General features: G+C 35.7%; 1 protein-coding gene across 2 annotated transcripts in view; it reads right to left on the reverse strand.

Moving 5' to 3' along the window:
- The window catches only part of LOC106872400 (membrane progestin receptor beta), a 70,541-nt gene that overhangs the window by 43,309 nt on the left and 18,928 nt on the right, over positions 1 to 8,304 (reverse strand). For both annotated transcript variants that reach the window (XM_052970229.1, XM_014919391.2), the window contains exon 2: positions 1,258 to 1,346. The gene's annotated coding sequence lies outside the window, so the exon portion shown is untranslated. The remainder of the gene's footprint in view (positions 1 to 1,257; positions 1,347 to 8,304) is intronic.

Genomic DNA, 8,304 nt, shown 5'->3' on the forward strand with positions numbered 1-8,304 from the left:
GTGGTTAGGGCAGCGGACTCGCGATCATAGGATCGCGGTTTCGATTCCTAGACCGGGGGTTTTGAGTGTTTATTGAGCGAAAACACCTAAAGCTCCACGAGGCTCCGGCAGGGAATGGTGGCGAACCCTGCTGTACTCATTCACCACAACTTTCTCTCACTCTTACTTCCTGTTTCTGTTGTGCCTGTAATTCAATGGGCCAGCCTTGTCACACTGTGTCATGCTGAATATCCCTGAGAACTACGTTAAGGTTTACACGTGTCTGTGGAGTGCTCAGCCATTTGTACGTCAATTTCACGAGCAGGCTGTTCCGTTGATTGGATCAACTGGAACCCTCAACGTCGTAAGCGACGGAGTGCCAAAACACACACACATATATATATATATATATATATATATATATTTGTATCTCAGTGCTCTCTTATGGCATGGGCATACTGGACAATTGTTTAGGAGTCTAGAGGCCCAATGCTAATCTATGTATGATATTGTTGTCGATGGAGGAACTTCTGTGCATTGCTTTGCAGGGTGCCTATATTACACTTAAGGATAACTTAGGTGTGTATGTTTTGTGTGTGTGCATGCATGTGTGTGCATGTGTGTATACGTGTGTGTGTGTGTGTGTGTGTGTGTGTGTGTGTGTGTGTGTGTGTGTGTGTGTGTGTGTGTGTGTAAGTGTATGGAAAATGGAAAGTGTGCATGCATTTTAGTATCACTATATTTATTTTAATAAACTGTCTCACTGAATCCCAAGAAGAATGTGTCAACAAATATTAATATTGTAGAATCACAAAAGACTGTGTTTTGGAATTTGTTTGTGTCACATACTTAATTAATAATAAGTATGTGACAAACTAGTAAAGAAGATACCTCTACAGAGTTTCTCAACAATTTGCAAGAAATAACAGCTAAATTTCCTTCAAACACACCCTACTATCTTGATAGAAGGACATGAATATTGCAATACAAAATAGTAACAAGAAAATAAGACAGGACGGTCACCTATGAGACATCCTTGATCATAGATCTGCTGGATTGGGGCTGACAGAGGGTAAAACAACATCAGTTTCAGTTAATTAGTCTGCAGGTCCTTCTTTTTAACCTACAGTTGGTGGCCCTCAAAGTGGTAAATTGTGAATTTTATTTTTTAAAGCCATACAAGAAAGTGAAGAGAATGCATGTAAATGGCATCAAGTGTTTTAAAAATTATTTTTTTGTAAACAATAAAGAATGATAAAAGAAAAAAATTCTACGTACTTGGAAGTCAACCGTGCTGGAAATTAGGGGCTTGTCCCTCTTCATGGTAATAGGATTGGTAACAAACTGGGTATTGTCTTGATGAGAACCTATTCCCAAGAACACATTGTAAATGTGAGAATTAGAAAATCTAGTCAACAGTTATGTACATGATAAAAACATATATATATATATATATATATATATATATATATATATATATATATATATATATATATATATATATATATATATAACACACCCCCTGGGGGTTATATATACACACACACACACATATATGAGAAGAATTTAGGTCTTAGTAGACACAAGATGTGGTCTATTTCTAGCACATTAAATGTCCACTTTAGTGGTCAACGTTATATATAAAAATATACTTTAATCCCCTGAGATCGCAGATATTGTTTCTGAATCTCTCTGATTCTTTAAATGTGCTAGCTTCCTGGTAATAAATCGATATTAATTAATATATGATTTTTTAGCCTATGTTTTAATTATATATATATATATATATATATATATAAATAGATAGATAGACAGAGAAAGAGAGAGATAGAGAAATAGATGGGTAGACAGATATGCATGTATATGTACGAGTGTACATATATGTATGTGTGTATGTATGTGCGCGCGTGTGTGTGTGTGTGTGTGTGTGTGTGTGTAAATTTAAGTCACAATATATGGATTCAAGTGATCTGGCAGTACCCATAAAAAAAAGCTCCTTAATGTATCATTCTACAAAACATAGAGGATATATAGTCCGATACAAGAGAAAACAATGAGTGTAAAAATCATAAATGACAGAGAAATTGTTTGAGGATATAGCTTTTAAATTCTACATAATTTTGAAGGATTTTTTGCATTTTGCATTAATGCAAGTATGTAAGTAATTTATTTATTATTAAATGATTAAATGATTTACATGTTTTTAAGTTATGAAACAATTTGTTGTGATAGAATTTTCTTATAATTAAATAAAATGTCATCAAACTGTTTCTCTGCCATTTGCAGTGAAACTAAAATAGATAAGACTATAAATAATAGTAGGGAGTATACAAAATTTTTTAAAAACCCTTGGATAAGAAAAATTTGGAAATTGTCTCTGGGACTCAAACCCACATCTTCTGTGAAGATGACTTTTTCCATTCAAGGAGTTTCTGTTTTTTTAAGCCAATATTGTACATACTATTATTTATAGCTTTATCTGTTTTGAATTCCACTGTTAAAATAAATAATTCATATTGCTCAAAGTTTTTTAATTTTCTTGCTTTCTCTCTCTCTCACTCTCTCTCTCATACACACACATGCACACACACACATAACTGAAAGCAAAGCAATAAAAATAAAGAAAAAAAACAAAACAGACCCTCCACATAAAAGCAAAAAAAAAAAAGAAACAGCACACATATTCAGCTAAAAACATCAAAGAAACAGGCTTTTCCACAAAACCAGCTCCAATGATGACTTGTAACTGAATGCCAGGGTGAGATAGTCCTTGCCCATACCACCCTCCTCCACAACAGCAACAGCAACCTTCAATGAGTCCTTGGTACGATGGGGCTGCTGACCAGTCATACCTCAATAATACGCCAAGCACAGCAGTCTAGAAAGCTCAGATCAAAGCTAGAAAGCTTTATGTTACATGATCACACAGTCCTCCTAGGCCTTGCCAGACAAAAGCTATCCTCTGCTCATCACATAAAACTTATAACTGAAGTTTTCAATCACCAGAAATCTGATACTGGATTCTTGCTTGGTGATGGCCTTCAGTGGCCTGTTGGGATTGTCGTTGATGATATCTTGAACCTGCAGGCCAAAATTGGCATTTCTGACAGCTGAGAGTGTTTCTTAATCTTTCCTTTCAATGAAATGTCCCTGCTGAAGCCTTCAGCTCTTTCCTGACAACTGAATATGAAAGACCTAACTGCATATAAGAAGCTAGTGATTCTCAAGCCATTGTAATTGGTGGCCAAAAGCTATGAACACACCATGCCTTTTCATTTTCTGTGTCAGACAGCAACCTGCTATGTTGATGCAGCAGATATGTCTAAAAGATAAAGTTATAATTTGGCACATTTACGTTGCCTCCCATTTGTGGACCGCTAAATAATTAGTTTACAAATACCAAATGTAACCTCTGTGTGTGTGTGTGTGTGCATCTGTGTGTGTCTGTGTGTATATATATATATATATATATATATTCACACACACACACACATAGACATATAATGTTTTAATATTTTGCTTAGGCATTGCGCGACTAATAGCCTGGTGTAGAACTCACTATACATATACTTCAGAAGTATAGAGCAGTAATAAGAAAATGAGATGACAAAGGGATAAATGATTGTATTACGAATTTCATCTGCTTACGGCTGTTTCTGCTATGCGATATAGTTGAGTGCCTGAATAGCATCTTATAGCTTCATTGGAGCAATTTATTTGGGAAAGAATTATATTATTGCTTATACAGGGGATGACATCAGCTATGAGAAAGCATCCTCTGTGTGTGTGTGTGTGTGTGTGTGTGTGGGTTTGTGCATGTGCGCACATATGTGTGTGTGTGTTCAAGGCTCTGATGAAGCTATAAGGTGTTATTCAGGCACTCAACTATGAGTCCACTATATGTTATACCAGAAACAAATGTAAGCTAAAGAATTTCATAAGATTAATCATTTATTCCTTTCTTATCTGTCTTTCTTATAATATATATATATATATATATATATATATATATATATATATATATATATATATATATATATATGTCATCATCATCATTTAATGACCGTTGTCCATGCTGGCATGCTGGAAGGCTGCACTAGATTTCTGTCTGATTTTGCATGGTTTCTACAGCTGCATACCATTCCTAATGTTAAACACTCCGAGAGTGCAATGGGTATTTTTATGTGCCAGGATCCTTTTTAAGACACTTGATGCCATTCATTTGCATTCTCTTCACTTTCTGGTATGGCTTTAAAAAATAAAATTCACAGTTTACCATGTATATATATATATATATATATATATATATATATATATATATATATATATATATATATATATTTATTTATTTATATATATATATATATATCAGGTCATTAAGAATGAAATGTCCAATTTTGAACTGAAAGTTTATTTTACTTTATCTCAACAAAAAGCAATGCAGTTAATCAAAGTATGCACCTAAATGATCAGCACAATTTTGCCAGTTTATTGGTAGCTTATTTATGCCAGTAGTGAAGAATTCTGGAGAGCAAGAGGTGATGATATCATGAAATTTTTTTTCGCATCTTCTTCAGATTTGAAGTTTTTCCTTGGAAAAAGTTGTCTAAAGCCTGGAAACCGTGAGTGCAAGGTCTGGTGAATATGGTGGATGACAGAGTACTTCCAAGTTCAGTTCCTGTAACTTGAGTAGCATTCTTTGTGCAACATGTTATCAAGCATTGTCTTGCAAGAGAATTGGTCTGTCTCTATTGACCAATCTCTGTTTAATTACAAGTTCATTCATCATTTCATCCAGTTGATTGATGTATACATCTGCTGTAATTGACTTACCAGGTCTCATGAAGCTGTAATGAATGATACCAGCGCTGGACTACTAAACAGACACCAGTAAAATTTTTTGGTGAATATTCTTTTTTGGATTGTATTTTGGCACTTCGTCTCTATCCGACCACTGTGCAGAATGCTTGCAGGTGTTGAAAAGAATCCATTTTTCATCAAACGTAACCATACGATGCAAAAATAGTTTGCTTTTATGTCATGATAGCAAAGAGCAGCAAGTTTCAAGATGATTTTTATTTCTTTTCCCTTACTGAAAATCATATGGGGGAAATGATCAATAGGGGTGGGGGTGAAATTTCTGAGGCTTCAACCTCACCTCACCCCATTTTTCGGACCCAAAAAAGGGTTTTGTAGCACATTAGGAGGTCACAGGAATTCATTCAACAAAAAAAAAAAAATTTCCAATGATTCCTATTCCCTTCCTCGCCCTACTGACCTTTTTTCCGAACCAAAATAAGGGATTTGTAGCACATAAGGAGGTCAGGATATTTAATTCCACACAAAAAATCCGAGTTTTTTTCTTTTTTCTTGGTGAAAATCATGCGGGTGTTAATCTAAAAATTTACCCTTTGTTTTTCTTTCTTGCCATTGCTAGACAGGTGACTTAACTCATATTAGCAAACTTACGGATTTCACCAAAGTGGAAATTGGTAAAAGTTATGGTTTTCAATCAAATTTTACTACTATCCACAGCTGCCTCAGGGAAAATAAGTTGACAAAAAACACAGCCATGATCGTGACCAATGTCCTAAAATTGGAGCGACATGCGTGCTAATTTGTGCACGTGCATAAATTACATTCGCGTACACACATACACCCTGCCTTCCATAGATAGATAGATAAATAAGTGACTTTAAATAAATATATTTTAATTGTTATGTGAGAAAGTATACATAACCTGATTATAAAATATAGTGTCTTTCAAAAACATCCTAAATTTGAAAACTATATCTCATTTTACATTTTTATTTTTGATGAACGCTGTTAGTTACTCTCTCTCCCTCACATACACACACACACACACAAATGTACACATACATCAACACATAACTTCTCTCTCTTCTTCACACACTTTCACTCTTCTATGGTATGTATTTATGCATGTATATATGCATGTATATATATATATATATATATGTATGTATATATAAACAGGTATATACATACATGTACATATATATATATATACACATGCATATATATATATATATATATATATACATGCATATATATATATATACATGTATATGTATATATATATATATGTATATACATTCATATGTATATACATGTGTGTGTGTATATATATATATATATGTTTATATATATATATATATATATATGCATATATATATATATATATGTATATATATATTTATATATGTACACATATATATATCATCATCATCATCGTTTAACGTCTGCTTTCCATGCTAGCATGGGCTGGACGATTTGACTGAGGACTGGCGAACCAGATGGCTACATCAGGCTTCAATCTGATTTGGCAGAGTTTCTACACCTGGATGCCCTTCCTAACGCCAACCACTCTGAGGGTGTAGTGGGTGCTTTTACGTACCACCAGCACGATTGCCAGTTAGGCGGTACTGGCAACAGCCACACTCAAAATGGTGTATTTTACGTGCCACCTGCACATGAGCCAGTCTAGTGGCACTGGCAATGACCTCGTTCGAATATCTTTCTCCGTGCCACTGGCACAAGTGCCAGGAAGGTGACGCTGGTAACGATCATGCTCAAATGGCGCTATTTACGTGCCACTGGCATGGAAGCCAGACAGCTGCTCTGGCAGAGATCACGCTCGGACGGCGCTCTTATATATGCATATATATATATATATATATATATATATATATATATATATATATATATATATATATATATATATATATATGTTTTATATGTGTATACACACACATATATATATATATATTGAAGCTATTCCTTATAGGTATAAAGATACCATAAACAAGTATAAAAATGGAGAAAATATGTTAAAATCAAAATTGAATTCAATACATACGCATGTTTCAAAAGACAATACAATTGTTTAAGAAAAGAAAATAATAATAATAAAAATTATAACTAGAGTTATGCATTGTCGTTCTCATCAGTGTGAAGAATTTTTAGGAAGAACATCAAAAAAGTTACTAATAAAATTCAATAAGGAAAAACAGATGTGTGCATGTATATATATGTATTGTATGTGTGTATGTGTAGCTATGTACGTGTTCTGTGTGTATCTATGTATATATATATACATATATGTTGTGTGTATGTGTATGTGTATATATATATATATATATGTATGTATTTCCATGTGTATAATCATCATTATCATCGTTTAATATCCGCTTTCCATGCTAGCATGGGTTGGACAACTTGACTGAGGACTGGAAAGCCAGAAGGCTGCACCAGGCTCCAATCTGATCTGGCAGAATTTCTAAAGCTGGATGCTCTTTCTAATGACAACAACTCCGAGAGTGTAGTGGGTGCTTTTACATGCCACCAGCACGAGGGCCAGTCACACGGTACAGGCAACGGCCATGAACAAAAAGGTGTTTTTTACGTGCCAGCTCAGTAGCACTGGCAACGACCTCGCTCAAATGATTTTCTAACGTGCCCCCAGCACAAGTGCTAGAAGGCGACGCTGGTAACGTTCACCCTCAAAGGGTGCTAGACAGCTGCTTTGGCAATGAACACGCTCAGACAGTGCCGTTAGTGCTCCACTGGCGCAGGTGCCAGTCATCGAGTATGGTTCAATGATGATTTTGATTTCACTTGCTCCAACAGGTCTTCGCAAGCAGGGTTTTTAGTGTCCAATGAAGTAAAGATATGAATAAGTGAGCTGGTTACACTTTTGGCAGAGGTCACAGATTATGCTCTCACTTGCCTTGCTGGGTCTTCTCACGTATTGCATATTTCCAAAGGTCCCGGTCACCGGTCATTGCCTCGGTGAGACCTAAAGTTCAAAGGTCATGCTTCACCACCTCATCCCAGGTTTTCCTGGGTCTACCTCTTCCACAGGTTCCCTCAAATGCTAGGGTGTGGCACTTTTTCACACAGCTATCCTCATCCATTCTTGCCACATGTCCATACCAGCACAATCGTCTTTCTTGCACACCACAACTGATGCTTCTTAGGTCCAACTTTTCTCTCAAGGTACTTACATTCTGTCGAGTATGCACACTGACATTACACATCCATTGGAGCATATTGGCTTCGTTTCTTGCGAGTTTACGCATGTCCTCAACAGTCACGGCCCATGTTTCACTGCCATGTAGCATGGTTGTTCGTACACATGCATCATAGAGTCTGCCTTTTACTCTGAGTGAGAGGCCCTTTGTCACCAACAGAGGTAAGAGCTCTCTGAACTTTGCCCAGGCTATTCTTATTCTAGCAGCTACACTTTCAGTGGTTTGGACATGTGGTGAGAATGAATGAGGATAGCTGCGTGAAAAAGTGCCA

The sequence above is a fragment of the Octopus bimaculoides genome, chromosome 8 (assembly GCF_001194135.2).
Source record: "Octopus bimaculoides isolate UCB-OBI-ISO-001 chromosome 8, ASM119413v2, whole genome shotgun sequence".
Classification (NCBI taxonomy): Eukaryota; Metazoa; Mollusca; class Cephalopoda; order Octopoda; family Octopodidae; genus Octopus; species Octopus bimaculoides.